Source organism: Capra hircus (assembly GCF_001704415.2).
Source record: "Capra hircus breed San Clemente chromosome X unlocalized genomic scaffold, ASM170441v1, whole genome shotgun sequence".
NCBI classification, from domain to species: Eukaryota; Metazoa; Chordata; class Mammalia; order Artiodactyla; family Bovidae; genus Capra; species Capra hircus.
Genome location: NW_017189516.1, coordinates 61,811,261 through 61,825,740, shown reverse-complemented (window position 1 = coordinate 61,825,740; position 14,480 = coordinate 61,811,261).

Here is a 14,480-nt window from a genome sequence, read left to right as displayed (position 1 = left end):
TCTGTCCAGAGTCCTCCAAGGTTATGTATCCAAAAGGAAGTGGGATACAGAACAGACCACTGCAGATGGTGACTGCAGCCATGAAATTAAAAGATGCTTGCTCCTTGGAAGGAAAGTTATGACCAACCTAGACAGCAGATTAAAAAGCAGAGACATTACTTTGCCAACAAAGGTCCATCTAGTCAAGGCTATGGTTTTTCCAGTAGTCATGTATGGATGTGAGAGTCGGACTATGAAGAAAGCTGAGCACCAAAGAGTTGATGCTTTTGAACTGTGGTGTTGGAGAAGACTCTTGAGAGTCCCTTGGACTGTAAGGAGAGCCAACCAGTCCATCCTAAAGGGGCTCAGTCCTGGGTGTTCATTGGAAGCACTGATGCTAAAGCTGAAACTTCAATCCTTTGTCCACTTGATGCGAAGAGCTAACTCATTTGAAAAGACCCTGATGCTGGGAAAGATTGCAGGCAGGAGGAGAAGGGGACGACAGAGGATGAGATGGTTGGACGGCATCACCAATTCAGTGGGCATGAGTTTGAGTAAACTCTGAGAGTTGGTGATGGACAGGGAAGCCTGGCGTGCTGCAGTCCATGGGGTCACAGGGAGTTGGACACGACTGAGCGACTGAACTGAACAGACCGACCCTCACTAAGAAAGCTGTTGGAAAACTTAACAGGCCGGTTGACCTTTGTGTTTTAAGACTGACTCCATGGATCTTTTCTGTTTTTTCATATTTGTTGTTGCTGTTGAGTCACCAAGTCATGTCCAACTCTTTACCACCTCTTGGACTGCAGCATGCCAGGCTTCCCTGTTCTCCACTGTCTCCCAGCATTTGCCTGAGTTCCTGTTCACTGAGTTCTAGATTCCTTGCAGTACACTTACATATCCAGCTACAGAGCTCAGAGGCGATGATTACTCCAGGGAGCCAGCCTACTCTCAATTACCTTTCAAAAGTGTGAAATCACTTCAGATATAGAGGCCTGGTTTTGAAGAAAGTGGCCCCATGTCAAATTTCAGCATAATTTCAGGATGAACTGTGAGAGCAGTGTTTAAGAGGTTTGCATCTGCAAGTGAGTTCATAGCTTATAGCTGTTCAGATGCTCAGTCGTGTCCAACTCTGCAACCCCATGGACTGCAGCTTGCAAGGCTTCCCTGTCCATCACTGTCTCCCGGAGCTTGCTCAAACTCATGTCCATTGAGTCGGTGATGCCATCCCACCATCTCATCCTTTTTCATTCCCTTCTCTTGCCTTCAATTTTTCCCAGCATCAGGGTCTTTCACAGGGAGTCGGTTCTTTGCATCAGGTGGCCAAAGGATTGGGGCTTCAGCTTCAGCATCAGTCCTTCCAATGAATATACAGGACTGATTTCCTTTAGGATGGACTGGTTGGATCTGCTTGCAGTCCAAGGGCCTCTCAGGAGTCTTCTCCAGCACCACAGTTCAGGGTGCTTGCTTTTAGTTGTGAATTGTGAACTCTTAGTTGCAGTATGTGGGATATAGTTCCCTCACCAGGGATCGAATCCCAGGCCCCCGCATTGGGAGCTTGGAGTCTTAACCCCTGAACCACCAACTCAGTTGTTTTTTTTTTTTTTTTTTAATTTAAAGCTATTTTTGAGTGTGCTGGCTCTTCACGGCTGCACACAGCGTTTGTCTAGTTGCAGTGTGTGGCCTTCTCACTGTGTGTGTTATGAAGCACAACACGGTCGTTGTCAAGCATGGCCTCAGCTGCCCCGTGGCCTGTGACATCTTCCCAGACCATGAATGGGTCCACTGTCCCCCACGTTGCCAGACTCCCGACCCCTGGACCACGAGGGAAGGCCCCCTCTGCCCCCCCGACTCAGGGGATCTTGATGGAAGCAGATGTCCTGAACTGCAGAGACCTATAGAAGGCAGCAGCTTGCCCTGAGGGATGTGACTTGCGTGCCACCACACATGCCTAGGTCTCCAGGGATGGATCAGCACCCAGGCTCTCAACTAGCCCACTCTGAAAGTGCACGTGTGTTTCCTGAATGCGCAGCCCGGAGCGCTGAGGATCAGTGCGTACGGGAAAATTGCCAGTGAACGCCTTCACTCACTGAAGAGCGAAGGCATGTAAGCCAAGGGATGCCTGTTCATCTTCGCCACCCCTGCGTCCTGCAGAGTCAGTGAAACAACTGAAGAGGACCTCTGGATGCGTGTGCCAAAGCCACGAATTTCCCTTTCGATTCTCTGCAGAGTTAGTTTCCAGAGATGCAGCAGGATTTCACAGAGTGATGAGTCAGTGCCTGGCAGATTCATAAGTCTTAGCAGAGCACAGAGGCATGACTGGTCGTCTGCCAGATGACACAGGAATTCCTTCTCCGATCATTGCATTGACTCAGGTTTACAAACAGACAATAAAAGTACTGAAGGGAGGTCCCAAATCACCAGCCTTCAGAGGGAACATCCAGAGAACTCAAAATCATATTTCTTTTTCTAGTGATTAGCTTTTCTTTAGCCATACATATACATACATACATCTATCTCTCTATCAACTATCTATCTGTCTAACCATCTATAGATATGGGCTTCCCTGGTAGCTCAGACAGTAAAGAATTCACCCCCAGTGCAGGTGACCTGGATTCCATGCTTGGGTCAGGAAGATCTCCAGGAAAAGGGAATGGTTACCCCAGTCCGGTGTTCTTGCCTGGATAGTTCCATGGACAGAGGAACCTGGCGGGCTACTGTCCATGAGGTTGCAAAGAGTCAAACATGACTGAGCGACTAACACATTTTAATGGATATATATATGAAAGTGAAGTTGCTCAGTCGTGTCCGACTCTTTGCGACCCCGTGGACTGTAATCTACCAGGCTCCTCCGTCCATGGGATTCTCCAGGCAAGAATACTGGAGTGGGTTGCCATTTCCTTCTCCAGGGGATCTTCCTGACCCAGGGATTGAGCCCGGGTCTCCCGCCTTGCAGGCAGACGCTTGAACCTCTGAGCCACCAGGGAAGCCCAATATAGATATAGATATAGATATATTTAAAATATTTATTAGGGTGCTTTGAGCCTTAGTTGCCATGCCTGGGCTTAGTTGCCTTGAGGCATGTGGGATTTTTATTTTCACAACCAGGGACTGAATCTGCATCTCCTGCCTTGGAAGGCGACTTCTTCACCGCTGGACCACCAGGGAAGTGCCTTTAGCATATGTTAATTAAGCCCTTACTTGAGTCTTTCTGTGTCTGTCAACAAACAATGGTTATGGTACTTCCTAATCTGTGTCCATTGAGTAAATTTTACTTTACTTGTGTAGACTTCAAGCAGCTAGATGTGCTATACAGCTAGCAAATTATACATGCAAAACATCAGAGTCATGAATGGCCTCATGGAATTTCTCCCACTGTGGCTTAGTATGTCACTAGAACTGACTCATTGGAAAAGTCCCTGATGTGGGAGAGATTGAGGGCAGGAGGAGAAGGGGAAGACAGAGGATGAGATGGCTGGATGGCATCACCCACTCAATGGACATCAGTTTGAGCAAACTCCAGGAGTTGGTGATGGACAGGGAGGCCTGGCGTGCTACAGTCCATGGCGTCGCAAGGAGTCAGACAGGACTGAGCGACTGAACTGAACTGAAAGAACTCTTTGATTTTAACACTAGGTGCAGTAGGTGACTGAAAAGGAAATTTGGCCACTCCCCTGCCCCCTAGTTGCCTCAGCAGCTGTCTTCTCTGCTTCTCTGCTGGGCTGACCCTGAAGTATTGGTCCCCAAACTTTTTGGTACCAGGGGCCGGTTTAGAAGATGACAGTTTTTCCACAGACCAGGGTGAGGATGGTTTCAGGGTGGTTCCAGCACATTACACTTACTGCGCACTTTATTGCTATTACTACTGCATCAGCTCTGCCTCAAAGCAACACTCATTGGATCCCCTTGGTGAGGAACCCCTTCCCTGAAGGAAGGGCTTCCCAGGTGACTTAGTGGTAAACAATATGCCTGCCAATGCAGGAGATGAGGGTTTGATCCCTGTGTTGGGAATATCCCCTGGAGGAGGGCATGGCAACCCACTCCGGTATTCTTGCCTGGAGAATCCCATGGACAGAGGAGCCTGGCGGGTACAGTCCATGGGGTCACAAAGAGTCCGACATGGCTTAGCAACTAAACCGCCATCACCGTGATTGCTTGCTAGTATTTCAGTATTATTGCATCAACTCTAGCTCATATCATCAGGCATTAGATCCCCTTGGTGAGGAGCCCCTACCCTGAAAGAAGGGCTTCCCAGGTGACTTAGTGGTCAAAAATCTGCCTGCCAATGCAGGAGATGCAAGTTCGATCCCTGGGTCAGGAAGATCCCCTGGAGAAGGGAATGGCAACCCACTCCAGTATCCTTGCCTTGGGAATCCCATGGACAGAGGAGCCTGGTGGGCTACAGTCCATGAGCACGCGAGCTGCTCTATACACTGTACTGTGTGTGAGTAAGCTAGCCTGTGGCCTCTCTTGGGTTCGGGAAAGCTAGTCTGTAGTCCTCACTGGATATGCATAAGCTAATGTATAGTCTCCATTGGGTATGCGTAAGCTAATCTGGGCTTCCCAGGAGCTGCTAGTAGCAAAGAACCTGCCTGCCAATACAGGAGACATGAGAGTTGGGTTCTGTTCTTGGGTCAGGAAGATTCCCCTGGAGGAGGAAATGGCAACCTACTCCAAGATTCTTGCCTGGAGAATCCCACGAACAGAGGAGCCTGGTGGGCTACAGTCCATGGGGTCACAGAGAGTCGGACACGACTGAACGACTGAAGCAGCTTAGTACACATGCCTGCAAGCTAGTCTACAGACTTTGTCCATGAAAATGGATTCATCTAGGTGGGAAAATGCGCCAGTGAACAACAGCAAGAGTCGGGATGAATCGTCATTCTTGGGGACAAACTCTTGAAGAAAAGGATCAGCACTCTTGTCCACTGAGGACCAGCTTCAATCTGTCCGACGTGGTTTCTCACACTCACCAGGCACACAAGCTGCCAAACAGAACAGCTTTATCACTGGTGCTTGCTCACAGTTAAGTGCTCAGAACCACCAGCCACTTCCTAGCTCTCAATAGTAGTAAAGTTTAGTTGCTAAGTCCGACTCTTGAGACCCCATGGACTGTAGCCTGCCAGGCTCCCCTGTCCATGGACTTCTCCGGGCAGGGATACTGGAGCAAGTAATAATAAGTCATCGTAAGAAGCAGACGGAGAAGAAAATGGCAGCCCACTCCAGTATTCTTGCCTAGAGAATCTTCTTAGCTCACATGGTTTGGGGTGGGCTTTTTGGTGGCTAATTATTTCCTCTGACAAACTGACTACAGAATATTAGACTCAGTAAATGTGAAGGAACTCTATTTAGATCATGTTGGTTTCCAAAAACGTCATGAAAGTCTGATTAGATGTTTCCTATCTTCACAAATCCTCCGTAGTTAATCATGTTTCTTGGCAAAAGTGTGTTGAAATGACAGGTTATTAACACCTCTGTTTTAAATGCAGACATCCCTGGCATTTTGGACCCCCAGGTGTGTGTGTTTTGAGACGTGCTAATTGTGTAAGAAACCAGGAGTGCCCAGTCTATAACAGTAGACAGGGATCGTTCAGACAGGCGCGCGGTCATGATGGAGTTGAATGCGTGCTTTGTTTTACATAAAACTGCTACTCAAGTCTCTACTAAGCAGAAATTATTGTTCTGTGCATCGACCATAGGAAGATGGATGCTCTTGTTGTTGTTCAGCCTCTAAGTCATGTCTGACTCCTTGTGACCTCATGGACGGCAGCTCACCGGTTCTCCTCTGTCTTCCCCTATCTCCCAGAGTTTGCTCAAAAATCATGTCCATTGAGTCGGTGATGCCATCCAACCATCTCGTCCTCTGTTGTCCCCTTCTCCTCCCGCCTTCAATCTTTCCCAGCATCAAGGTCTTTTTCAATGCGTTGGTTCTTTGCATCAGGTGGCCAAAGGATTTAAGTTTCAACTTCAGCATCAGCCCTTCCAATGAATATCCAGGGTTGATTTCCTTTAGGATGGACTGGTTCTATCTCCTTGTAGTCCATGTATTGACTTCAGGAAGATGGAAGTTGTCTAAAAGACACTATACCTATTATGTGTGGGAATTAGGATTTTTTTTTTTACACTGTTAAAATATCCCAGAGAAGGAGAGTGTTCAGATTAGTAGACACATTTTCTGATGTCACTGCGTTCCGACAGATCAGTTTAATATCTGAATATCATAAATGCGAGTATTTCTCACGCACTTCCAGACTCCTAGCATGTAACACAGGGACATAGAGAAGATTTAGACTTGAGAAGAAAGTAAAACAAAACCGTTAACGGTTAGGAATAGAAGAAAGTACCGTGATTAGTCAAGTAATGGGGCTTCCCGTGGTGGCTTAGTTTGTGAAATAATCTGCCTGCAATGCGGGAGACCCGGGTTCAATCCCTGGGTGGGGAAGATCCCCCGGAGAAGGGAATGGCAACCCACTCCAGTATCCTTGCCTGGAGAATTCCATGGACGAGGAGCCTGGTGGGCTACAGTCCATGGGGTCACAAAGAGTCAGACACGACTGAGCGGCTTAACAAATTAGATTTATATATGTTTATATGACATGGTTACACATGCATATATGTGTGTGTTTGTGTCTGTGTGTATCCAATATGTGTGTGTGTGTGTGTGTTTTGTACTGTACAGTACTGCGCTCAGTCGTGTCTGACTCTGCGACTCCATGGACGGTAGCCCGCCAGGCTCCTCTGTCCATGGGATTCTCCAGGCAAGGATACTGCAGTGGGTTGCCGTGCCCTCCTCCAGGGGGTCTTCCCGACCCAGGGATCGAACTTGTGTGTGTTACGTCTCCTGGGTCTCCTGCATTGGCAAATGGATTCTCTACATTGAGCCACCTGGGACGCCTGTATACGTATATACAATTCTAGCTATCCCCAAATTTTCAAGTTCCTTTAGTGTAATATTTGTTATGCATAGTTCAGTGGACTAATTTTTCATTTTCTTCTCTTTCTGTACTTTCTCCCTCTTTTCCCAGCAATTTATGTTAAGATTCCATAGGCTCAGAGTCCTAAAATAGCATGATATTTAAATCCAGCCATTTAAAAAGATTCAAAGAGAGTTTGTCGAACTTATTTTTAAAATATAATGTTGAGAAACAATGATGGATTTGATCATTTGATAGCAAGAGTTAGGTTAAATCAGGCTTTTGTGTCATTGTAATGAAAATATGTGTACAGATTAATTTCAGTCTTTGGACTTGGGGGTGAAACTCTTGAGTTTTCCCAGTCAAGTCCTACCTGGTCGCCTAATATAATATATCTGCCATAACTTGATGGTATGAAAAGTTCACAGTAAACCCTTCTAAATGCCAGCTATGTGTGAGCAGTTCACTTAAATATGTGTGTGTGTGTGTATACCTGCATGTCCTAGAAACAGAGTTTTCAGTGACTTTCTTTGGTTTCATCTTTTTTTAAACCTAGGCAGTTTATCTTCAGTTACGAAACAAAAGTTTTCATTCCATAGCAGCTTCATGTTTGACGGGATTTTCAGTAACCATTATGTTAACGCCAGGCATCTGAATCCTTGAAGACAAAGCGCTGTGACAAGTCTCAGCGATTCTTGGGGTAGATCCCTGAAATATTCCTTTCTTGTCTTCTACATGAGCATAACATCCTAGGCTGAATTTTCAGAACAAAGGATTCGTATAACACAGCATTGCTTATCTGAAAGATTTATAGAAAGACTTCCCGGGCAGTCCAGAGGTTCAGACTTTGCCTTCCATTGTGGTGTGGGTTCGATCCCTGGTTGGGGAGCTATGACCGTACGTACCTCGAGGCCAAAAGAAAGCGTAAACAACAGAAGCAAAGTTGCAACACATTCAATAAAGACTTTAAAAATGGTCTACATCAAAAACAAATTTTTTAAAGAAAAATAAAGAGATTTATCAAGATAAGCAAAAAAAAAATGAAAAAATTCTCTAACATATATCTTGCCATTTAGCTAAAATTTGTACTCAGTTCAGTTCAGTCGCTCAGTCGTGTCCGACTAATTTGTTCTGTGGTATAAACCATATACGTGCCACTCTACCCTCTATCATATTTATACCCAGTGTGGTAAAACAAGTTCAGAAAGAAAGGGAAGTCGCTTGGTCGTGTCCGACTCTTTGCAACCCCATGGACTGTAGCCTACCAGGCTCCTCCGTCCATGGAATTTTCCAGGCAAGAATACTGGAGTAGGTTGCCATTTCCTCCTCCATGGCATCTTCCCGACCCAGGGATTGAACCTGGGTCTCCCAAATTGCAGGCAGACGCTTTATCATCTGAGCCACCAGGGAAACCCGGAATGAGTTTACTCAGATTAAATAGATAAGTGTGCAATGGAGAAATTGATATCCTCCGTTTTCCACTTTCGCTTCCCCAATTGCTAATAAAAGTTTGAGAATGTAGATTTTTTGTTCCCCCATCGTTACTGTTATCACCTTTTATAGCAGTGGTATTTCAAACTATTTTTGAAGTTTTTATTATACACGTGTGGGAAATGAAGGGAAATGTGTCTTAATGCTATTTTGTCTACTTCTTTCCTGAAAAATGCAACAGGTTGCTTGTGAAGGGGAATTTAGTTGTAAGAAAATTTTGCTCTGGCACGTTATTGCAGGATGATGGCATGAGCTGTTCATTTCTGTCACAGTGAGGGAACATGTGTGCTTCCATTCCCTTGATTTAACTTCAAGCTCATGATTTCCTGTTTTCAACAAATACCTATTCACTTTCTGGTTCTACCCCCAGCTCACCCCTCCTCCCTCACTGGTACCCACTGCCAGGCGGCCAGGACTGTTAGTACATGCAGTGATGGGCACATCCTGAATATTCCTGAAGATTCACTGGAAGGACTGATGCTGAAGCTGAAGCTCCAATACTCTGGCCACGTGATACGAAGAACTGACTCATTGGAAGGGACTCTGATGCTGAGAAAGATGGAAGGCAAGAGGAGAATGGGACGACAGAGGATGAGATGGTTGGATGGCATCACCGACTTGATGGACATGAGTTTTAGCAAGCTCCAGGAGACAGAGAAGAACAGGGAAGCCTGGTGTGCTGCAGTCCACGCGGTCACAAAACAGTCAGATACAGCTGAGCAACGAACAACAAAATGATCAGAGGGAGTTATTAAGTGAAATCTTGACTTGAAGATGGTTTAAAATGACTCAGGGTAAAGCTGAGTTTCCCCATCACTTTAAAAATATTTATTGAAATAAATAAACCATATCGCTGAGCCAGGTACTTGCTTTTTTTAAAATCACAGCCACCCAGGTTGTTTTTATTGCATTCAGCGCAGACACGAGAATCAATCTTTGGGGGAAAGACTTACTGTAACTTATTACTCAACTCATTAATGAGAGAGAAGTTGAGGTGCACAGTTTCAGATAGCCTGAAACGCTCCTGGATCCCAGGAGGCCCTTGGGATCCTCTTCCCTCGCTGATGGGAAGGAAGGGCCGGATGAGACGACACATGTGGGCGGGTTGGTGGCAAGCACCCGCTGTGCACACGTGTTCTTTGGAACATGTGATGTTATGAGACACGCATTCTGCGAGAGTGCAGAACAGAAGCGGCCTCTTTTCTTCACGTTTCTTTTTTTTCTTTATTCGTCTGTGCTGGGTGTTACTTGTGACGTGTGCGATTGAGTTCCCTGATCGGGCATCAAACCCCGGTCCTCTGCATTGCAAGGGTGGAGTCTTAGCCAACAGGGAAGGCCTTGAAAGTGAAAGTGAAAGCCGCTCAGTCGTGCCCAACTCTGGAATTCTCCAGGCCAGAATACTGGAGTGGGTAGCCCTTCCCTTCTCCAGGGGATCTTCCCAACCCAGGAATTGAACCAGGGTCTCCTGCATTGCAGGCAGATTACCAGCTGAGCCAGCAGGGAAGCCCAAGAATACTGGAGTGGGTAACCTACCCCTTCTCCAGCAGATCTTCCCAGCGCAGGGATTGAACCAGGGTCTCCTGCATTGCAGGCAGATTCTTTACCAACTGAGCTACCAGGGAAGCCCTTGCTGAACCCTACTTACCCCTGCATACTGAAGACCCCAACACAAATGTGACAGTGAACGTATACAGTGGACGTCACCATGAGCCATCTGTTTGATGTGAATATAGGAATCCCATTGGATGCAGTGGCGTTACTTCATTAGGATCCCCTAGGAGCATCTTCTGTTAGCGTGTCCACACGTGGTGGTGATGTAAGGTTGATATATCCAGTGTGATGCTTGTCTTTGCATCAAACAAATGGCTCTGGCGACTTCCCTTGTATACATTCATTGTCGCATTTGTGTTGGGATCAGGTGTATCTAGGGTTCAGTAGGGTTCAGCCTTGCAGCCCCATATGAAATAACAGTTGACGGCTGTTTCTTGGGCATGCAGAACAAGAACTATTTCATGCCAGGCAGAGCTTGTGTCTACACTGGGGCTGTGGACTGGCTTCCTGGTTGGAATCCTGTGAACAAACGTCTCTTCCTGCCCCTCCTTCTTCCTCTGAGGCTTTGCAAGTGGCTGCTGAGGCTCTTGCCCACCATCTCTAATACTGAAGGTTGAGGAGACTTGGCCTCTGGAGTCCCTCACCCTTGACTCACTCCTCCCTTTTCTCCTTTGTGCATATCATTTCCCTGCTCCAACAGCAAGACCAGAATCCTCTGATTTGGTGTCCAGTGTATCTGAGAACTTCCCTTCTTGTTTGTTTTTTGATAGGACAGAAAAGTGGCATACAGCATATAATTTACTTTGTAAGCAGAAGAGACTTCAAAAGTTGTTGTTCAGTTGCTAACTCATGCCTGACTCTTTGCAAACTCATGGACTGCAGCACGCCAGGCTTCCCTGTCCTTCATTATCTCCTGGAGTTTGCTCAAACTCATGTCCATTGAATCAGTGATGCCATCCAATCATCTCATCCTCTGTTGCCCTCTTCTCCTCTTGTCCTCAATCTTTCCCAGCCTCAGGGGCTTTTCTAATGAGTCAGCTCTTTGCATCAGGTGGCCAAAGTCTTGGACCTTCAGCTTTAGCATCAGTCCTTCCAATGAAATATTCAGGGTCGATTTCCTTTAGGATTGACTGCTTTGATCTGCTTGCTGCCCAAGGGACTCTCAAGAGTCTTCTCCAACACCATAGTTCAAAAGCGTCAATTCTTTGGTGCTTAGCTTTTTTTATGGTCCAAATCTCACATCGTACATAACTACTGGAAAAACCATAGCTTTGACTATGCAGACCTTTCTCGGCAAAGTGATGTCTCTGCTTTTTAATACCATGTGTAGGTTTGTCAAAAGTTGGATCTGTTTTATATACAGACTGTCTCTAAAAGTATGTAAATACACCCAGTGAAAGACTGAGACTCTGTCATGCCCTAACACTTTTGAATATTTCATAACATGGCAGATTATAACTTGATGAACTAAATGATTGGAAGTGATACTCAGAAAGCAGACACACTGTTCATTGTACTCTGGACATATTCTTAAAAGGATATTTGAATCAAAAATTCTACCCTGGATTCTGTATTCATAAGAGTGTCCTGCGAGATATGTGGCTTTACACACTCATATATACACACACATATACAAACACATCAAAACTTGGTGGTCATTGATTCAGTCACAGATTTTTGCTCTTGTCAAGCTAGGAGTAAACATTTTGAAATCAGCATGGAAGACACTCATAAAATTCTAGAAAAATGGTAATAACGTAGCTTGCTGATATTCACTCTTTTGCAGTGTCTGATTTTTGCTTCCGTGATTCTGGGTGAGAAATACACTTTACCCTTCAATTGTTTAATACATATGTCTGGTTTCCGTGCCTCAGTAAAAAAAACCGACAGAGTTTATTTTCTTCCCTTCTGTGGGGAATTTTTGCAGAGCTAGGAAGGAAATATAGAAAATAAAAGATATGCTGCTGCATGGAATCAGATTCATAAAGAGTCCTGCCCTGGTATTTTTCCACGTGGCATCTGCTACAGCTGTTTTTGCACAGGGCTGAGCTTCTCCAATGGTTCAGTGATACCAGCCATCCCTCAGTCTCTTCCTGCACGTTTTCAAATAGGTCATGAAACCAACATATTGAAAAGCAGAGACATTACTTTGTCAACAAAGGTCAAGGCTATGGTTTTTCCAGTAGTCATGTATGGATGTGAGACTTGGACTATAAAGAAAGCTGAGTGCCGAAGAATGGATGCTTTTGAACTGTCGTGCTGGAGAAGACTCTTGAGAGTCTCTTGGACTGCAAGGAGATCCAACCAGTCCATCCTAAAGGAGACCAGTCCTGAATATTCATTGGAAGGACTGATTTTGAAGCCGAAACTCCAATCCTTTGGCCACCTGATGGGAAGAGCTGACTCATTGGAAAAGACCCTGATGCTGGGAAAGATTGAAGGCGGGAGGAGAAGGGGACGACAGAGGATGAGATGGTTGGATGGCATCACTGACTCGATGGACATGAGTTTGAGCAAGCTCCGGGAGTTGGTGAAGGACAGGGAGGCCTGATGCACTGCAGTCCATGGGGTCACAAAGAGTCGGACACGACTGAACAACTGAACTGAACTGGAGGAAACCAACATGTATAACGCACTTAGCTGCAGTGTGCATGCAAAGGATGACATGCTACAATACAAATAGCCCTTTCTGAAGGAGTCTGATAGTTAAAACATCACAGTGCAATGGTTCTGGCTCAAAAATCTGCTGTGCAGAATTCATGGTTTACAATCAAGGGCAATCTCAAGGAGATACAGCCCCCAAATTGCCAGATCTGGGGGGACTCCTGCTGTCTGTCTTGTCCCATTGTATCTGATTGTTGTTGCTTAGTCACTCAGTCATGTCCGACTGTTTGCGACCCCATGGACTGTAGCCCGCCAGGCTCCTCTGTCTGTGGGATTCTCCAGGCAAGAATACTGGAGTGGGTTGCCATTTCCTTCTCCAGGGGATCTTCCCGACCCAGGGATCAAACCTAGGTCTCCCAATTTGCAGGCAGAAGTGTGTGTTTTTTTTTTTTAATTGTCTGAACTACCTGGGAAGAAATGGCTATTTGCTATTCCACATCTCAGGTAAACAGGATCAATTATCAAAACCTTCTGCCGGACAAGCTGGGTTTTTTTCACCATGCAATAGCCAGGTATTCATCCGTGAAGTAGTGCAGAGTTAAGTTTATTCTGTCGTGGTAGATAGCAGAAATCTGAGGCATGATTCAATGTAAGAGCGCCATCAGGGGTGTCTGAGGCTGGGCGCCATGGCTGTTTGGGGCTGGACAACACGTTTATACCTGTCCATTTCCCGCATCAGTTACCTACCCTCCCTGCCTTTGGTTTGTGGCAACCAAAAATGTCTCCAGACATTCACTGCCACTGATCCACTGAAGAAGCAAACTTCTCTTCCGGGGATTCACTGTAATTCTTGCTTCACTAATTTCTAAATTGTTGTTCAGTCACTCAGTCGTGTCCAACTCTGCAACCCCATGGACTGCAGCACGCCAGGCTTCCCTGTCCATCATCAGCTCCTGGAGCTTGCTCAAACTCATGTCTACTGAGTGGATGATGCCATCCCACCATCTCACTCTCTGTCGTCCCCTTTTCCTCCCACCTTCAGTCTTTCCCAGCATCAGGGTCTTTTCCAATAAGTCCGCCATTGGCATCAGGTGGCCAGAGTATTGGAGCTTCAGCATCAGTCCTTCCAGTGAATATTCAGGGCTGATTTCCTTTCGGATGTACCGGTCAGACTTTAACATTCGTGAGTTAAAGCCTCCTGGGCGGTTCCAGCTGCGGCCGTTGGTCCGCAGTTTTCGAGTCTTTGGTCCTCAAGCCAGGAGCACTGTCATTCCCTGGGAGCTTGTTGGAAATGCAGAGTCTGAGACCCACCAACAGAATCAGAGTCAAATACTCAGGAGTTCTCAGAAAGAGAAAAAGAGGAGAAACCCCCCCCAAACCACAGGACATAGAGCCGGCAGCCTTGGATGTTGGGAGTCACAGCCCGGAGAGTCAGTAATAAATGTGAGCTTGTTGACAGAGAGCCATGCAGGCAGGTGTCCCCGTGGGTGCAGTGTGACCCACGTTTGGCATACAGCTCTGGCCAAGGATGAGTTGATCAGAAGGCCCAGGTTCTGCTTGTGGATGAGGCCACAGTGCTCCTTCTCGAGTTCTGAATGTTGCATCCACCCGGGGACCGGGGATGAGAAGGACAGGGCAGCCTGTGATGATGGAGGAGGTGGACAGTTGTGATGGGGGCATCTTGTGCCGGTCAGCATCCAGGGAGGAAACAGGGACAGCGTCTGCAAACAGAAACTCACAAGACATAAACAGTAGAAGGCTCCTGGCTACGACTCCTGGAGCATGAGTCTGGCTTGCTGAAAATCTGAATAAAAGAAATGGACGTGAATTAGTATTTGAATCCATATCTACAGATACACATGTGAATATAATACTCGTATGCATATAGTACTCATGTGTATATGAGTGAGCGTATGTGTATGTGTTTCTGTGTCTGTATAT